Raw genomic sequence first — 21114 nt, 5'->3', positions numbered from 1 at the left:
AAGTCATACAACCAAATTGTCCATCAATTAATGGATGAACAAAACGTGGTACATATATTCAGTAGAATATTATTCGGTCATAAAGAGGAATGAAACTCAGATAATATGCTAGCTACAGTATGAATGAACTTCAAAAAGATTATGCTATATAAAAGAAGTCAGATGTAAATGGTCATGTTATATGATTCCATTTACATGAAATGTCCAGGAAAGGTAAATTCATAGAGAAAGAAAGCAGATGAGTGGTTGCCAGGATATGGAGAAATTTAGAATGATTGACACCAGGTATGAATTTTCTTCTGGGAGTAGGAGAAATTTTTAGGAATTACAATAGTGATGGTTATAACACACTGTGAATACATTAAAGACCACTTCACTGTACACATTAAAATAGTGAGTTTTATGGTATATGCTAAAAAAATGCAAGAAAAAAGCTAGCAAAAGATTTTGAAAATAAGATTGCTATTTTGGTTGAGGTATAGGAGTAGGAATGGCAGCAAGTGCTAGCTAGAAAAAGGCAATTAAAAAAGAGAGTTCATCACAGTTCCAAAAAACAAGTACTAGATAAGAGTTCTACTCTATGCAATCATATCCTTAAAGATCAAGTAGTATTCTCAATGGTCTCTATCCTCTTTATGAAAAGTCTGCATCCTTTATCATTAAGCAATAAATTCTTACAAGAAATCTTAACATTTGCTAAGATAGCTCCACCATGTTACTTAGTCAAATTTTCATCCATTTACTTACTTGCTTCCAAAGCTGGAAACCACACAATATATTTTCCTAAAATGTCATTCACTTACTCACAGTCTCACAGTTTTATGAATTCTTATGCAGGATAAGGTACAAATAAATATGGCCCATTTTCCTTTTTCTGGATTTGCTTTCTTTTTTTTAAACTCTTGCTGACCTATGTGGACTCTTAAAGGAATTCATGGTCTATACACCCTTAGCAATGTCAACTATACATCCCTGAGTTCAGGGAAGTTATAGTGTAATAGTTTCTTTATTTGAATATTTCTACATATAATTTGCTTAGTGTGGCTATCAACCTAAGCAGGATTCTTTTTTTTCTTTAAATAGTTTTGTTTTGTTATTTTTTTAGTTGTAGTTGGAACCAATACCTTTTATTTTATGTATTTATTTTATGTGGTGCTGAGGATGGAACCCAGTGCCTTGCACATGCTAGGCAAGTACTCTACCAATAAGCCCAAGCTCCAGCCCCAGCCCCTAAGCAGGATTCTTGTCAGGAAAAAAAAGCATAGCTTTCAACTCCTGTTTAAATACTAATAATCAGGGCTGGGGTTGTGGCTCAGTGGTAGAGTGCTCGCCTAGCATGCACAAGGCACTGGGTTCGATCCTCAGCACCACATAAATGTAAAGAACACCTACAACTCAATAGGTAAGAGATAATTCAATTTAAAAAATAGGTAAAAGATTTGAACAGACATTTCACAAACAAGATTTACAGAGGGAAAAATAAGCATATGAAAAGACATTCAACATTATTAGACATTAGAAAAATGTAAATTAAACCTATAGTTAAGTATACTGATAATAGCTACAATCAAAAAAATAATAATAAATGCTGCTATACAGAGAAACAGAAAACCCCTTCATACTGCTGGTAGAGATATAAAATGGTACACCGAATTTGGAAAATTTGACAGCTACTGTAAAAAGTTACAAACTGAACATACGACTCAGCAATTCTACTTATAGGTATTTATTCAAGAGAAATGAAGAATGTGTCCACATAAAATATTGACATAAATGTTCAATGCAGTTTTATTGATAATAACCAAAATTCAAATGTCAACCAACTAATGAGTGAATAGGCACATAAAACATGAGACAGCCATACAATGTAATACTGTAAATTCACCAATAAAAAGGAATAAAATCATAATACATGCTAACCCTAACCCTAACCCTAACCCCCAACACTAACCCAAAACCCTAAACCCTAACCCTAACCCAACCCTAACCCTAACACCAACCCCTAACCCTAAACTCTAAACCCTACCCTCACCCTAATCCTAACCCTAAACCCCAAACCCTAACCCCAACCCCAACCCTAAACCTTAACCCCCTAACCCTAACCCCCTAACCCTAACCACCCTAACCCCAACCCCAACTCTAACCCTAACCCTAACAACCCTAACCCTAACAACCCTCACCCTAACAACCCTAACCCTAACCCTAACAACCCTAACCCTAACTACCCTAACCCTAACCCTAACAACCCTAACCCTAACTACCCTAACCCTAACCCTAACCCTAACCCAACCTAACCCTAACCCTAAATGCCTATTCTGTCTCTAGAAGCAGGTTTCTGCTCTCAAGGTTCTTGAGACAAGATTTACTTATATAATTAACCAGAGAAGAAAATAAGGCTATGTATAATGAAATGCTGAATTAGCTAAATGAACACAAATGAAGTAAATTCAGAGTTAGGACAGGATCCAGGCTTGAAAAAAATTGGCTATTTGCAGAGATAGAATGTGGATAAATAGGTACCTTAAGATAAACAATAAAGCTGGGCCTGGTGGTATACACCTGTAATCCTAGTAGCTTGGGAGGCTGAATCAGGAGGATCATGAGTTCAAAGTCAGCCTCAGCAAAAGCAAGGTGCTAAGCAACTCAGTGAGACCCTATCTCTAAATAAAATATAAAAAAGGATGGGGATGTGGCTTAGTGGTTGAGTGCCCCTGAGTTCAATCCCTGGTACCATCTCCCCCACAAAAAAAAAAGATAAATAAGAAAGTTTTCAAACCCTGCTCTACAGGAATCCTCAGGATCTTGTGAAGGGCAGGGCTACTATGTAAAAGTGGAGAAAGGACACTGCCCCTGCTCCTACCCTGGACTTCAATCAAAAAAGCTCTACTTTTTCTTGAAGTCTGATACTGGGGCTGGGGATGTGGTTCAGTGGCAGCAAGCAAGCCCTGGGTTCATCCCCTGCACCACCAAAAATAAAATAAACAAATAAATAAATAGCGTGACAAGCTCCTTAATTTACAAATGCATTTTTTTTAAAATCCATAGAGAAATGTCTCAAAGCTATGCAACTAATTAATGATACAGAACCCAGGTCTGAGGAGGGGCTTGAGGGGTCCTCTGGGCAGGGGCATTGAAGTCACACTTCTGTCCCCCTCTGGACTGCCATAGCCTTAATAACTGGCTTTTTCAAAGGGTCTTTGATGACAAGAGCCCTCTGCTACCCACACCCCCACAGGAGTCTTTCTTTTCCCTTCACCAGATTGGAAACTACAATGGTAGGTGCGATGGCTGGAGAAGGTGCTCAGAACCCAGAATAAGATTAGCTCACAGTCACTGACATCTCAGGGGCCCTGCAGACACAGAGGGGTGGTCCTGTGCATATGTATACAGGTCCTGTGTTGTTGACCGGTGACTGTTGGCCGGTGACGAGTCCTTGCTTCCCTGATGTTGAAGAATAACACCAAAGAAGCACGCCGAGGCAAGGTCAGAGTAGAAATTAGAAGTTTATTAAAGGACAGCAGAAAAGACTTCTCCCAGAGGAAGAAGGGGACTGAAGAGGTGGAATCTGTGGAAGTGCGGTTGTCTCCCCTTTTTATAGTTTTGGTGATGGAATGTAGGTTGGAGGGCCCAAGGGGTGGGACACAGGTGGGCCAAAGAAGTAATCTGATAAGGAAGGACTTCATTATCACTTCTTTGGGATGGACTTTGGCATAGGGCCTTTTTGGGACTTCATTAACATTCCATGAATTGTCCTGTGTTTTCCCTGAGTCATTCCCAGCATGGCCTCCATTTTGGATTTCACTCGATATTAGACCCAATTTACCTAACTACACTGACTACCTAACTTTAAATCTGGCTTCAGCATCACGCTATGATCCACTGAGTGACTGCAGCAGGCGGGAACACAGGCCATGCCCCTGGGGATCTAGCTGGAGGCCATGCAACCGCAGCTGCTTAATGGCCCAGTGTTCTTGTCCTCATCTTCCTTCGGCTGCCCCCACAGGTCACCTGCTCTTAGTGCCTGCCTGGGACATTCTAGTCCCCATCCCCTGGCAGATGGGCTTGGAGTGGTTGTCACAGCTGAACTGATGAGCTTCTCCCCTTTTCAAGGTGATGTCCCCTCTAGGCCCTCTATCTACCTGCACCTGGGGGGACATGGGGCTCTAGTAGCTCAGAGTTTTTCAGAGACATGCTCCTCCCAGCTGTGGCCATGCAGGCCAGTGTGTGTGATGCACAATGACAGACGCAGGGGTACATGAGCTCAGGCTTCATTCCTCCCCGCCACCTCGGTGTCTGTAGGAGACACGTTCTGGATCCCTCAGAAAGCCAAATGTGTGGCTGCTCAAGTTCCTTATGTAAAGTGGCCATGTATTTGCACAGGACCTGTGTAAATCCTCCCGTGGGCTTCAAACCATCAGATTAGTTATAATACTACGATGCATGTGCTACATAAATCGTTGTTTAGGGAAAGTCAAAAAGTCAAAAAAAGTCAAAAAAGAAAGTCAAAAGTGCATTTTGGTTTTGTTTTGTCTCTGCCAAGGATTGAGTGTGAGGAGGCAGAACCTGCCAGCAGGCGGACCAGCTGTGGCAGTGGCTATGCACAACCTGTGCTCCAGGTGGGTGACCAGTGTTACTATGGTTCCTAGTACCTACCGGAGTCGGATGAAATAATTTGTGGAAGGAGAAGGGGCAGAGATGACTTGGTGATGGAAGGTGTTCCCAGAGGGCTGTCACAGTATTTCCAGAGCCAAGGGTACTGGGGTATTTCTTTCCAAAATGAGAAAAGTTTTCTCAAATAAAAGCTGGAGTAGATGAGAGATTTTAGAGGGCATGACCAACTTTCCTCCCTTGGTGACAGCTGCTTGGCCAGCATCCCACCTGCTGAGAAAACATGGTGCCCCGTGGGCCTGCCCCCATGCATTTAGAATGAAGGCAAAGGTGTTCTCAGTCCCACGTGGTTTAATGAAATTCAGGTGTCACTAGTTTGTTATAAATTAAAGATTAGTTTATGTTTTTCATTTGGCTCAAAAAACAAGGTGACAGCCAGTGGATTAATGTGATAGATGTTCAGAAAATCACATTAGCCCAACTCCTGTAGCCCAAGGGAGGGTGGTTAATAAGGAAATGGGTGTGAGTAGACAGGAGAGGTCTCAGCAGGCATCATCTGCTGGCTCCCTTATGCCAAGGCAGGTGTGGGGCAGGCTCGTGAAACTCAAGGAGAGCCTGGTGGCACAGGGCTGGGTCAGCAGCCCAGGCTGGGACTGGAGGGCCCAAAGAGCAGGGATCAGCAATGTACTTCCCACATTTCCCTCTCGAGGGGGCCTCAGAGCCGGGGAAGCAGGGGCTGGTGGAGAACAGGCCAGACAGGTGCCCCTGGGGTGGTTCTGCTACTATCCGGGGATGGCAGCTGGGGGGCATGGCCACACGGCACAGTTCTGCCTGAATTAGGAGGATCTGAAAATTTGGTCTATGAGGATTCCTGAATTTTAGATTTTTAATTTTTTTTAAGTAGTAGACAGAAACAATACCTTTATTTTATTTATTTAATTTTATGTGGTGCTGAGGATCCAACCCAGTGCCTCCCATTTGCCAGGCGAGTGCTCTACCACTGAGCCTCAGCCCCAGCCCCCAACTTTAGATTTTGATAGCTAATCCTGAAAGGGTAAAGTTTCTAAACTGCAAAGCATGGGTTAATTCCTGAGGCAGTTAGGACAAGGCTCCACTGGCCATTTAGTTGAATTATGGCCTGGAGTCCTGTGCAATCCCTCACGTAGATATTCAGGGTCCAAACCAATTAATTTAAATGTAACCCCCTCCTTAGGAAAGACCTATCACTCCAGCCAGCCATGTTCCCGCCAATAAATGTACTAATCAAGTCTAAGAATTATTGTTTGATTTTCCCGAGGTGTAAGGTGATTTGTTAAAGGAGACTGTGATGTATGCAAAGCCTCCCCCCAGTCCTCCCCAAAAGGTGTACTTAACCATTGTTCAACTCCTGCTCTGGGCTTTGGGCTGCTCTTGCTTCTTGAGTGGGCCTAGAGTCTCAGCGTGCTGAATTGGATCCTAAATTAAAAAATCCCCTTGTGTGTTTTTCATGAAGCCAGTCACTTGTGGTCTCTTTCTCCGACGCTCCGCCGGACCCTTACAATCCAAAACATTCCCTGGCCTAGAACCTTCCAAATGATTGACACACTTGATCAAGGAGATCTTAAATTACAGTCATCTCTTAATGGCCCCCTTACAGGACCCCCCTGTCTCCAGTCCAGTGGTGCCATCTGAGAATGGAGGTGGGTGTTGTCAGACCTTCCTGGCAGGAATCCCATAATTAAGGAGGAGAGTGCTGCCCAGGGCAAGGCAGGCTGGGGTTGCTGCCCTCAGCCTCGGGGGCAAGGTGTACCCACTGAGCGTCCCTGGCCTGCTGTGAGGTGTGGCTTCCTCCCTGGAGGAGGCTGGAGGGGGAGAAGAGCTGAGAGGAGCGATGGTCAGCCCTGAATCAAAGGGTCCTGAGCTGTTCACACACCAGGACCATAGCAGACTGCCATGGGGGCCCAGCAGGGCTGCCCAGCAGGTGCTGGGGTTGCTGCCCTTGTTGTCCTGGCCCCGCAGTAGAACCGCTGGCTCACTACAGCACATGTCTTCCCCATGAACCACCCAGCCTCACAATGCTCCCCACCCCAGGGTGACTTTGAGGCCTGCTGTGGCTCCACTCCCAGGACACCTTGTCCTTGAGGTTTCTCTGGACCTGATGGCTCACTTACCCGTGCTGGATCCTGTGCAGGAGTTAATAGAGCAGGCCTGGGGCTGCCACCCTCAGAAAGAGGCTTCCATGACACGTGGGACTTGGTTCTCTAGAGTGTGGCACCCCTTCTGTGCAGGATGGTGTAGTACACACTACTGCTGTCACTGACAATGTGGTTCATCCTGAGCACCTGCTTCCAGAGGTGCCCGAGTGACCCACGTCCAGGACAGCCCTGGACCTTGAGCCTCTGAAGCGCAGCCTGACACGCAACTTGAACACGAGTGGTCACAGCTCCTTGCTGGAGGAATGAGGCTCATCCTGTGGGACCCTGCTGGGAGGGGACTCTGGAAAGGTCCTTCAGGTTTGCTCTGGACCTTGCTGATGTGGGCTGAGTTTTCTGTGTGTGCTTCTATGGTCACTCAGGCGGTTGGAAGCACCCAGATTCTTGCCCCTGTAGGCACAGGTGGAGGCTGCAGAGCCTCTGACAGCCCATGCCTGTCTCAGGGTGTCACTGTGGGGCCTTGGGAACAAATTGCAGGTCATCCTGAGCTGCAGCACGGCCAGCTTCTTCAAGGACCAGGCTTATTCCACCCACGCTCTAGATCCCTTGTTAGCAAGGGAACAGGCACCCAAATCTCTGGCCCCAGGGGACTCAAGGACACAGGTGGCAAGGACACAGAGTCTGCTTGAGCCCTGCCTCTAGGGTAGAGCAACATAAATTTCCTGCTGCTGACATTCACTTGCTCAGGTGAGTATGACAGAGAACAGGCAGGGGAGAAGAGGCAGAGACCAGGACCAGTGCAGAGCTGCCTAGTGATGACAGCAGGCCACCCTCACATCCTGACCCCGGAGCAGAACAGCTGGCTCATTACATCGTATGTTGTTCCTTTGGAAGGAATGATTTTCATGTTTTATAAAATACACTGTAGGGCTGGGCACCTCGGACCACAGTTTCCCACAGACTTTGGAGAACACCCACAGCAAGAGCTAAAGCCTTTGGCCTATGGTCCTAGTGACCCCAGGTGTCCTGCAGATTCAGTCAGGATGCCTTGGTGGCTGCTGCAGTCTGGCTGGGCACAAATCACGAGCCACTCAAGAAGGAACAAACTTTATTTCTGTTCTCCCTCGAATGCCACGCACATGGCCTTCTCCCGGGACACACCACATACCAACTGGAAATCCCTCCTCCGGCACTTCTCCAACCAATGAGAACTCCCCAGGAATCCCCAAGAGAACTCTCAAGTAGCCAGCACCTGAGGCGGACAGCAGGGGTCTAATATACAATTGTATACACAGCTTAACATAACCATCCCTGGCTTCACCTCTCAACCACTCCATTCTGGCAAAAATGCCATGCGTCATTCCAACTCAGCTATGGCTCTCAGCAGGTGGCCCTGTGCTCCTTGGTATGCAGCCATCTGCAGTTTCATACATTTAATTTAGTTGACTTGTTTTCTTGACTTAAATATTTACTCATGGTTTGTCCCATGAAAGGATGCATTTGATGTGCTAATTATACTTCCCCCTCAACCTACAATTAGAATATGGCGAGCAATTAAAAAGGAGGCTTGGAAGCGAATACAACAAGGTGTTCTCAGTTGTAGAAACTCGGCGAGGGCCATAAGCACATTCACCCTGCTGTTACTTAAGTTCTTATTTCATGTTCACAAGAAAACGATGTGAATTGAGAAGCAAAGCACATGCCCACACCTCCCCAGGAATTCTCTCTGCTCTCCAGTGCACTCGCACACTGGAGTAGCAATGACTGGCCTGCCTCCCTGTTCTTCTCCATCTCCACGGAAGCCAAGCAGTGTTCTGGGGCTGCATTCCCAAGCTCCCTGAGGGCTCTGATGGTCCCCAGCATGTCCACCTGCCTGATTGCAGCTGAGTGGCTCCCCGCCTGCTGCCTGCCCCCCAGAGCCCCAGTTTCCTCATCTGTCAGAGGGAAGGGAGGCCTGCACATGCCCCCGGCTCCTTTCCCAGGACAGCAAAACAAAGGGAGGCAAACAGGCTTGTCAGACCTTGAAGCGCGGTGAAAGTTGGGGTGTTCTGAGACCTACTGATTCCCCTGTCCCAGTTCTTCCAGGACTGTGCAGCGATGGTCTATTGGTTGCCATGGCAACCAACTCCAGGGAGCAGAGGAAATCTCCACCTCCTCCTGTACCACTGGCCCTGAAGTTGAACAGACATCGAGCCTCGCCCATGAGTGGACCCTGCTCGTGCTAAATGACTAGGTCATCACTGTGGTCAGAAAGGCTCATACTGTGCTCATACCTAGCACAGCCACATGATGACCAGTGACCAACACCATCTGGAGATGTAAGATGCTGCCCTCAGCCACACACATGCTGCCCTTGTTCAGAGGGCGGCTTAGGTGTTTTTCCAAAGGACTCAGCAATGGGAGCAGCTCATCCTGCAGGTGCCTGAGGCCTCAGAAAAGAAAAATCAGCCCAATGAAACCAAATCAGGATTCAAGTCCAAATGATGGACCCATCATCATTCAGCAGGAAGCCAGTACCTCTGCACCCTTCCCTCTTTCCCAGCTCCTGACCCTCACTGGTCTGCTTTCTTCCCCTCTGGATTCACATATGCTGGACATTTCACACAGGCAGAGTCAGAAATAGGGGCTCACAAGGCAGTGCTGGTCACCATGGACTAAACCTTCCCAAGGTCCCTCAGCCAAAGAATGGCTAAGGAAAGGGTAGTCGTCCACATTCCGGGGTGTCCTCCAGCCCTGGAAAGGAAGGAAATTCAGACCCGTGCTATGGAATGGGCAAACCTGGGAACACCCAGCTAGCTTAAGAAGCCAGATCCGAAGGGTAGATATTTCCATGATTTTTTTCACAGTTAGTTTTCCACAGAACATTCTATTAATTGAAAAAAAATCAAAAAAATTAAAAAGTAGGTGTCTTAAAAGTCGTAATAATATTTTTAAATTCAAATACTTCACTTATACCCCAAACAGATGTTATTATAACTGCTTTCTTGACCTCTTGAATCATCAAAATCAATTTTGTTAAAGCTTTGGTCACTGAGACATCCATGGAGCACACATGCAGAGGCATATACAGTGCCTTCGGTCTCGGGCTTCAGTACGACCCACAGGGAACCTCACCTTGTCCTTATTTGACATTTTGACATTTTGTCCATCATGGATTTTTTTCCTGCATTTATTATAATGACCTGGAGCTTGATTGCTAGTGTCTGTGACACCCCTTCATTACTGTGTCTCAAGGAAAGCCCAAGTTTTCTTGCCAATCCCAGCATCTGCTGTTCCCCAGCTGCTGCTGATGAGATGCACTGATCATGAGGCTCAGGGAGAAGCTGCCCAGGGCTGATGCTGGGCCAGGCCTATTCAAGGTCCATTTACTCCTCACCATGGTACCTAGCAGGAAGAGCGCAGGCATATCATGTTGAAGATGCAGCAGTTTTAGTCTTAGAGAAGCAAAGTCACTTGCTAAGTGGTAGGAAAACTGGACTTTAAACACAGCTTTTAGTTTCACGCAGAATCCACCCTCCTCTACCCCACTGTCCTGCTGTCCCCACAGCTTTGAATGCAGAGGGATGGTCACCTGGTCCCAGATTGTCTGGGACATTTCTGGCTTTACCACTCAAACATTTTTATCCCAGGGAAGCCCTGAGTCCTGTCAGAGGGGACTGTAGGTCACCTTGTCAACAGGGCACAGGGACAGGGGTTTGCAGACCCAATTCAAGTCCTTGTCTCTGTGGCGAAGTCCCTTCGTGATGGGGCTTTCCTGTCCTCCTGCAAGGATTCTTCCTAGGATAGTCATCCTTTCAACCCCTGTTTGGCCCTGATGCGGATTCATAAAAGAACAAAACAGGCAGGTTAATGTAACTGGAAAAAATAATCCAGCTTAGAGGAGACCGACGCGGGGGTAACAAGTTTAGGATTTTTAGTACGAGGCATGTTACTGCTAAATATGAAAACCGATGTCTGAGAAGGATGGGTTCTCCCCAGAGGTTCCCAGTCCCAGGGGCTGGAAGGGGGAGCAGGGCGAGGAGGCGCTGGGGAGGTAGATGCTGGGCTGGAGCTCAGGCATCCTCTCCCCTGTAGCCAGAAGCCATGCACAGAGGCACGTGCAGAGGCCAGGGCCGTTTAGGAGGAAGATAGGTTTGGTGGCCATTGAAGACACACAAGATTTACAGGGGAACAGAAAGCACTGGTAATGGAGACAAAGCCTGTAAGGCCCAAGCCCTCGAGAGGAGCAGCACAGAATGGAGAGAGTGGGGCCTGAGCCTTCTGTGAGAATGTTCTGGAAGGTCTCTTGTTCCCATGACCCAAGCCTGACAGACCATCAGATGTCCCATGTTCCCAATATCCCTGCCACTGGCTGATCCCTCCAGTGGTTGTGCTGCTGTTGCCCCTGGGTGGGCCCTTGAGTGCCCACGCTTGTGGGGTCTGATCTTCAGAGATGGCGAGTCTCGCCCCTCCCCCTTCCTGAGGTCCAGCCCCACCTTCAGGAATCCCTCAGGAGGGCCCATTGATCTACTATGACACAACTCGTTTTGTTCTTTAAAGCCTAAGTATCAGGCTGCCCCCCCCAGCCCCATACACTCTGGTTCCTAAGCAAGACCTGCTTCAGAATTCCCTGGAAGGCTGTAAAAACAGGGATTGATGTGTTACCTGTTTACCATCCGAGTAGAACGTGCAGTGCCCTCCTCTCCTGGAGGTTGTCAATTGCACTTTGCAGCATGGGGTGGCTTTGACAAGATGGCCTTTTGTCAGGTGTGGCCACACCTGGCAGGTGGAACCTGAGATGATGGTCAATTGGTACCTTGGGGAACATTCACTATGTTGAATGAAGATATTTTTCTTCTCTGTGTTTTTCTCTGGGGAAAAAAAATGGATTCAGACAGCAGCTCCTCCCCTCATTGAACCTGCCACCACCCCCCCTGGTTGCCTGGTGGAAGGGGCTCCTTCTTGGCACCTGTTATTTGGGAGCCCCTGAGACCAGGAGCTGTAAGTGGAAGAACAGAACAGACCAAGGGAGGACTGTCAGAAAGCAACAGCCCAAGTCCCTGGCTGATGAGAGCTAAGCCTGCCTTCTTAAAAGGCAGAGAATCTGAACAAAAGAGCTCTTTACAAAAAAATTTAAATGACTTCACAAATTTGGCAAGAAATTCCAAACTCTGTTCGAATGCCTAAGAAGCCATAGCTGCCCAAGGCCGTCCCTAATTACACTTCTGAAGTGGGCTTGAAACAATCCATTTCCATTATCTTTCTTTCTCAGTGGGTTCTGGGAGGGCCTGGGGAATCAATTGCAAAATTCAACTTCAAGTTTTCTTTGCAAGAAACCTGGTGACACGCGATTTAACTGAATTTCACTTGTTAGATACTAATGGCAGATCTGAGCAGGGGCTTGATAGACTGGGGGTTTTCTTTTTGCAGCTAACAAAAGCCAATTCCTGGGAGGTCACGAGTGTGAAGCATGGTTGGCATTCATCATTAGAGCCCTTTCAGTTAACCTTAAGTAAAACCTGGGTAAAACCACAAAGACCTAGAGTCAGCCTTGCAGTCATCATTGCTGGACACAGGAAAGGGGGAAGTGGCGTCTCCTTGGTGTCCAGGGACAAGAAGCCTCTAAGTCAATTATGAAATTGAGAATCCTGAACTTGGATTTACACAGGCAAGTCAGAGCAAGCCTGCTCCAGCCCTGGAGATTTGCCAAGGTGTGGAAGCTCCTGGAAATCACCTTGGAACCATGACCTGGTCCTAAAAGGTCAAGCTCCAAGGTGCCTTACTGGTTGGAAGTTTGTTAGCATGCTCATAATGCAAACCACTCAAGTCAGTATGGTTCAAGCTTATGGGTCTTAAGTCTTTTATTATAAATATATGTTTCATAGTAAATATATGAAATAAAAATTACTCAAGGACCAACTCTCTAAAGTCCACTGCCAAGGGCAACCAATATCATCACTTAGAAAGTATTCTACAGATTTTCTCTTGATCAGCCAAAAACATTTGGTCCTTAGAGCATATACATTTTAAATTACATAAGCATTTTGTTAATATTTATTATTAAATATGTACCACTTGACTCATTATTTCCAGCTCCATTACTATTCCAAATGGTACACTGAATTATAAATTAGAAAAATCTGCCTCTTTGGTAAGATACTTAGCAGTAATCTGCAAGAAAGTCACATGATACATGTTGAATGTTGCATGGACTATCCATATGAATGATCATCCCCCAGAGTTGTAAAGTGGGAAACCTGCCCAACTGGACTGTGGTCATCTGCCAATGTGGAACCTGTGTCATGGCCCCCGGTGAAAGTCTCAGGCTTAAAGACCTGGGTGGGCTTCCCTGGGTGAAAATGTTTCTTATGGATTGCTGAAGGTCACGGCTAGATGAGAAAACCACTTCCCATGTGACTCCCTGAGGAAGGGCTCTGGAGGTCTTAGCTCGCTCCTCCATGCTTGGTACACCTCTTGCTGTCCCTCCTGTCCACCTGCACCTGCAGGCATGAACCTTAGCCAGGACAGTGACTTTGAGTCCTTCTAGCAAATCATGGTGAATTGGTCTTGTGAGTCCTTCTAATAAATCCCAAGACTTGAAGGTGGTCATGAGACACACTTCATTTGGAAAATGGAATAAATATCCCCCAAGGTAAGACATTTCTCCCAGAATTATCCATTATCACACAGCCACCAGCTGAGCACACTGCAGACTTGCTTAACGTGGTGCTCTGTTGTGACACCACAGGAACCAAAGGGAACAAATCCTGGTGGTGTTACAGCACGGTCCATCCTGACCACACAGGCAAGTGTTGAAACCAGAGGTGACGGACAGCTGCAGCTTAGGTCCTCGGTGGGCATGACGAGCTGGCCCTTACCTCCTCATTTTACAGATGAAGTGATGCAGGCGAGGGAGGAGTCCATGTCCCCATGCAGCCTGATCAGACGCAGCTGGAGGGCCCATGGTACACCAGGCTCCGAGCATCACCTGGAGATAGAAGTACCCATCACCAGGACATCCATGCTGTGTCCAATCCATCAGCAGAAGGACCCCAACCTCCCTTCCCTTGAGTGACCACTGACACCTCTTCATAGATGGGTAGCCATGTGCCTTCCTGTCATGTCCTGTAGTCCTATGGACCCAGTCACCTCTTGGGGGACCTCACTGCTGCCCTGTAGTGGCGCCCCCTTCTCCGCCAATGCATCTTAATTAAGCTTCTACAAAGACCCTCACCATAATTGTTCTTTTTTTTTAAGAGAGAGTGAGAGAGACAGAGAGAGAATTTTTTAAATATTTATGTTTTAGTTTTCGACAGACACAACATCTTTGTTTGTATGCGGTGTTGAGGATCGAACTTGGGCCGCATCCATGCCAGGCCAGCGTGATACCGCTTGAGCCACATCCCCAGCTCACCATAATTGTTCTTGTTAACAAGATGCCAGAAAAGATATCTGTAAAAGAGTTCCGTGTGTTTAGAACGATCTATTTCCCGTTTCTCTGTCTTACAAAAAGCTCAGTTTAACCATGGACTTGATGGTGTTGCTCCCGCTTTTGTGGTAAAACATGTAAAACCTCTGACTGTTCAAAAAAAAAAAATGAGACAAAACTTACTTTCTGAGAATTCAAAGAAAAAAAATTACTCTTATGTAGACTCTGGCAAAAATGTAGACGCATGGTCCAGAGAGTTTTAGGCAAGAGCCCCTCTGACCCGACAGCTTTGGCCATGTCTTTCCTCTCCCGACCTTGGTTTTCTCTGGCTTCCTGATCCTGCGTGATTGCACATCCACGGACCACTTTAAGAACCTGCCACCAGCCGGACACAGCGGGTATGGACATCGATGCTGGGGTAACCACCACGATGGCCTTCTCTCTCCTTCTTTTAATGTGGAAGCACGTCTTTCAGGTGCCAACTCAACTTGGGAAAGAGAGCGGAAGGGAACGTCCCCTCCCACCAAGCCTCACCTGCCTCCTAAACAAATGCTCTGCAGAGCCGGCCCTGCGTAGCTCTGCGCCTGGTGAGGCCCTAGGCTTGCTGTGCAGGAAGGAGGCACACTTAACACTCATTGGTCTGTGCAAGACATTCGGCCAGTCCTCCAGCTAGGTGGTCACTGAATGAACAAGGAAGGAGACCAGGTTCCAGGCTTCCAGCTTTCTGTTCTGCTGAGATGGGAGGGTAAACTCTGGGGACAGTGCCTGAGGACAGAACCTCACCCACCACCAGGGCAGCACCAGAGGACGAGGTCTGGATCCCCGCTCTGTTGACAGCCCCAGGAAAACAAGTCCAGGAGCCTGGGCACCCTGTTTCCTGCTCAGCTCCCACCCCATGGTCTGTAGGACATGATGAGGGCTCTGGGCTCTGTTCTGGGTGGATAGAAGGTATTGGAGAGTCTGGAGCAAAGGAGTGAGGCTGTTTGTATGGCATTTAGGAAGCAGCCCTGTGGCTGCTGTAGGGAAAAAAGGGGAGATGCAAAAGCAACAGCCGGGGACTGCCAAACCCAACCTTGAATTTTTACAAAAGAAAGAAGATCATATGTTAAGATACACTTAATGAATCTAAAAAAAAATTGTATAATCAGTATAAGAATTTAGGATTCTTTTGTAATTTTAGTACTTATGGCATTAGGAATTTTGAAATATAGTCTGTAGTACTTCACTTTCACAGTAATGAAAAAAAGTAAATGTTGTATATAAAATTTAGTATTTGGATGTTTAATTTTTTCTTTTGAAAGTCTGGGGATTTAACCCATAATTTCATGTATTCTAATAACCGTGTGCTTTACCACTGGATTACACCCTCACTCCAACTTAATATTTTTGTCACTTGATTTGAGATAGTTCTCACTTGAAGAAATTAGGAATTAGAACTGTGTAATCATTGAATAATCTTATATTCATTTTTTTATTAGGGATCCTGTTTGCCCTTTTTATAATCATCAATTAAGAAGCAAGCACCTGGCCATCAAAAAAACGAAAGAAATTCAGAAAAACATAGATGGATGGGAAGGCAAAGATATTGGACAGTGCTGCAATGAATTTATAATGGAAGGACCATTGACAAGAACTGGTGCTAAACATGAACGACATATTTTTCTCTTTGATGGCTTAATGATCAGCTGTAAACCTAATCATGGCCAGACCCCGCTTCCAGGTTATAGTAGTGCAGAATATAGATTAAAAGAAAAGTTTGTCATAAGGAAAGTACAAATCTGTGATAAGGAAGATACTTGTGAGTGCAGACATCCTTTTGAATTAGTATCCAAAGACAGCATAATATTTGCTGCTAATTCTGCAGAAGAGAAAAATAATTGGATGGCAACCATTATTTCTCTTCATTATCGTAGTACTCTAGATAGAATGCTAGATTCTGTTTTATTGAAAGAAGAAAATGATCAGCCACTGAGATTACCAAGTCCAGATGTGTATCGTTTTGTGGTAAAAGACTCTGAGGAAAACATTGTTTTTGAAGACAACTTGCAAAGTAGAAGTGGAATCCCCATTATTAAAGGAGGAACTGTGGTGAAATTAATTGAAAGGTTAACATATCATATGTATGCAGGTATGTGAAACTCATTGTGAGTACTTACCCAGGGTCTAATTCCCAAAAGCTTTTAAATGGTGTTCAAAGATAATGTATAAACCCATTTATCCATCATCCAACTTTAATAATTGTCAACTCATGTTTCATCTGTTTCATTACAGATTTAAATACCTACTCCCAGAATTATTTAGAAGATCTCAGGAAAAAAAAATGAATTGCCTCCAGAATATTAAAATACTGCAGAATCAAAAGGGATAAATAGCTAATTAAATATTGTTAACTTGATTAGTTATTAAATAAGTGCTCATAAAATTTGCATATTAATGCAAATTTTAAAAATTTGAAAACAATCCTTATTTATCAAGAAAATACCACAGTTGGCAGGAAGAACCAAACTAAAAAGGAAGGGAAATATGATATTTTGAATTAATTAAACTGAAAAATTGAACATGAAATATGTTTATGCTCTACTTTTTCAGATCCCAATTTTTTTCATACTTTTCTTACTACATATCGTTCGTTTTGTAAACCAGGAATTGCTAAGCTTACTGATTGAACGGTGAGAAAAATGTATATTTTACTTGCATTAATATTTTATGAAAAAAATTAACTGTTCTGTACCTTGCAAAGTGCCTAGTAGCTGGTACCTACTCAAGTAGGTGTTGACATAATTTATTTGGCATTACATTAGATGTATTACCATACTTTTTAAGTAGTGTTTGCTGTTTGTAACATAGTTCTTTTCGGCTATTAGCAATATTCCAAGAGGTAATCTTAAATACCCAATTTAATACAGTTTTTGAAAATATTTTTTAGTTGTAGTTGGACACAATACTATTTTTAAAATATTTTATGTATTTATTTTTACGTGGTGTTGAGGATGGAACCTAGCACCTCACATGTGCTAGGCGAGCGCTCTACTGCTGAGCCACAATCCCAGCCCCTTAAAGACCCAATTTAGAGAGGAAAAAAACAACATTATAGTAAAATTTGTTCTGTTATTTAAGGAAATTTTCCACTTTTTGATTTTAAAACAAATTTGTTATGGAAAATTTCAAACATGTGCAAGAGTAGACAGAAAATATAATGAACCCATTTATCCATTATCTAACTTCAATAATTATCAACACATGTTTTATCTGCTTCCCTACAGATTTAAATATTCTACCCCCAGGATTATTTTGAAGTAGATCTCAGAAAACATATTTCGTCTGTAAATACTTCTATGTGTATCTCTGAAAGTTAAAAATTTTTATTTTAAATAAATCATGTATTATTATTAAGCCTAAAAACAATTCCTTTATTAATATTTAAACATTTTTTGAATTGAAAAATTTTTTTTTAACTGAATGTTTTTACTTAGTGATACTTTAAATGCTTTGTAGTTTAAAAAGAAGAACCTGGCTGGATGCCATGGAATGGGTCTATAATTCTGGTACTTGGGAGACTGAGGCAGAAGGATCATTTCAGACTGCCTGTGCAACATAATGAGATCCAATTTCAAAAAACAAAATGTACTAAAATACATATATACATACACAAATATGTATATGCATATGTATATACACACATGTATATGAATATGTACATATATAATCTGAACTACAAAATGATTTTTGTTTTACGTTTATAAACTTAACTAAAATTTTGTCTTGACCCCTATTTCCATTTTGTTCTATGAAATTAAACTTACAAGACTTAGTATAATATGTTCTGAAAATCTATTGTTCTATTTCTGTGTCCAAAATAAGGAAAGTATATTTGCTAGACTTACATTATAGCTATATTTCCTAACTTACATTATAGCTATATTTCCTCTGGTTAGGCAAGGTTTTTGGTTTTTTAATTTTGATTTTTTACCTTACCCACTTAGGTTATGTTCTTAATTTAAAAGTTCATCTTGGGCTTCCTTTTTGAATTTCATACTCACGTATTTAAGGAAATTGATTAGTCCGCTTTCATTTTATGATATAAATATTAAGGATAGATGGTTAGATAAGTCTTTTCTTTCACATTATGGTACTGTGGAATGAATACAGGGACTCGCAGAAGCTAGCTAGAGCTCTACCACTGAGCTACATGCTCAGTCTCTTTTATTTTATTTGAGACAGTCTCACTGAATTGTTGAGTTTGACTTTGAACTTGCAGTCCTCCTGCCTCAACTCCCTAGTAGTTGAGATTACAGGCATACACTAAATCTCCCAGCTCTTTATGATCTTTAGAGAAGTTATATTCCTGTGGATTCTTTTCTTGGATCTTTTCTTGGATCTTTTCCATGAACCCTTTTTTGGTTGATTAATGCTAATCATAAAAAACTTTTTATAAAGATTTGATATAAAATCTTAGGATCATATAGCTGAAGGCAATTTTTGTACTTGTGTAGTATGGAGTACTGCAGGGAAGGCTTAACAGTAATTGCACTTTCTACAAAGTGATAGGAAAGGGGATTCTTTGGTCAATTTTTTTGTTGTTGTATTTAAAATATCTTTCATTTATTTATGAACAAATTCCTGTCCTTTTGGTTTTGTTCTTAGATTTGAAATTCCAGAGCCAGAACTTACTGAAGCAGACAAATTGGCAATAGAGAAAGGTGAGCAGCCAATCAGTGCAGACCTTAAAAGATTCCGAAAGGAATACGTCCAACCAGTACAACTTAGGTTTGACCTGAATATTACATTTCTTATGTGCCATTTTCAGTATATAGTTAACACAAAATTCTTAGCTCTTAATTAAATATAAATATTATTGTTAATTTTATGACAGTTAAATTTCCAAATTTCTTTCACTGTGAAGCTATTTTAAATAAATATCCTGAAGAAATTTATATAAGTATACCATGTTATTTACATCAGCTCTCTCTGACATGTGATATATTTACAGATCAAAATAAATGTGTGTTATTATAAGTAAAACTTACATATATAAGCTTGCTTACTGTCAGCTTTCCACTTTATTTCCCTTATGTCCCTTTGTAATGGTACTTGGTCCTTGTTTGTTTTTTTATAATTTTTAATATTTATGGAAGTTCTACTGCTTTTTCTACTCTTTATCCTATGTAAAGTTACCTAAGGAATCATTGCAGCAATTTCTATAATAGATTTAATTATAGAGTTGCCAGTTAGGTACTTTCTGTGCTAGATATTACCCTAAGTGCTTTATCTTTTTTAATCTCATCCTCAAAACACAATTTTTTTTATGGTGCAACACAATGATTATTCTAACTTTGTATATGAAGAAATGGAAAGCTTAGTATGATTAAGTAATTTGAACTTGGGTCATGTAAAGGGAGTGACAGGATGGGACCATATATGACCTCTTGAGCCATTGTGTTTTTGTTTCACTAAGCATTAAAATTTGGAAGCTCCTTTAACCTTCTTATAATCCAAATGAAAACTAAAGTATTATCTACCCCTTATCATTGGATATTGAGTTATCATATTAACTATATATGATCTAAATATTTTTTCTAAATATTGTTTCCTTGATTACTGTTAACTAATAAATTATAGCTTTGAGCTGGATTTATTATTTTCCAGGATAATTACCATAAATAAATTCAATTTTAGAGGAATATTGGTGTTCCTAGCTATATGTCTTTTAGCCAAAACTTTTAACATGTCATTCTTTGTATAAGAAAATGAGATTTTTTACCCATTACATTAGCAAGAAAGAAGAATAATTTTTCTCAAGTAACTGTAATGCATTTGCACTAATCTACTCAAATGAGGCATACATTTATGAGGTCCCTATTATAGGGCAGACAGGAAATAAGATCTTAGATCTCAGTCATGTGAATTCTTTAAATGTTTATATCTAAGCATGTTCTCAGTTGTATACTTGTCGACTTATGGTGAATACAAAAATAATAGACTGTCATGATATGGTTCCATAATATTATGATTTTATTGGGGTAAAAATATACATGAAACAGTTATACATTATACTACTTTGAATAGTTCAATGGCTCACAAAAATATACCCCTATAAAACTTCAGGAATAGCTAAGATTAGACTCCAGTAGTTAGGGAAGACATCTTAGAAGAGGTAAAATCTGAAATTGTCCCGAAGGGATGTGTAGAATTTAGATATGCAGAAAGGTGATTGAAGGTATGGAGGGTACCTATAAGTAGTATGAACAAAGGTTAAAAGACAGGATTGAGAATGGTGTGCAGAGGAAATAGGTAAGGAAATTGAACTTAGAGGAATGAAGACATTGTATTGTAAGTTGTAATAGAGGAGATTAACTATATTGGGGTAGAGTTGAAGATGGCTTTGAAATTCAAGCCAGTTTGTTAAACTTTTTCTGTGAGCATTGAAGGAATTTTAGTAAAATGTAAGCTAATATATTTTATTTAGCAATTTATTCTGACATTTTAAAAAAGAGAAAAAATTGAGAGAATTTCATAGTGAACAATGATAAACCAACCAGATGAACTGTTAACATTTTATTTTACTTACTTTTATCACATATATTTATTTTTCATTTTTCACTCAGTTCATTAATCACCTAATCTTTTGAATGTGTTTCAAAATACACTATTTCTTAAATGCTTCAACTTATATATCAATAACACTTCAGTATTTATTATTCATTTGTTCTAAAATGTTCATAACATGAAATACACACATTTTAAGTGTACTTTGGTTAAATTTTAATGTCTTTGTAATTCAAACTACTTTCAAGATACAGAATGATAGACCACAACCCAGAAAGTTCCCTTGTGCTCCTTCTAGTCAATTTTTGTTGCTACTGCCCAAAGGCAGTATTCTGATTTATCCTGCTATTGACTCTTTTACTTGTCTTAGAATTTTGTATAAATTGATTTTTACACTTTTTTGTTTTTGTTTTGAGGAAA

The sequence above is a fragment of the Ictidomys tridecemlineatus genome, unplaced genomic scaffold (assembly GCF_052094955.1).
Source record: "Ictidomys tridecemlineatus isolate mIctTri1 unplaced genomic scaffold, mIctTri1.hap1 Scaffold_95, whole genome shotgun sequence".
NCBI lineage: Eukaryota > Metazoa > Chordata > Mammalia > Rodentia > Sciuridae > Ictidomys > Ictidomys tridecemlineatus.
Note: the sequence above shows the minus strand (reverse complement) of the source record.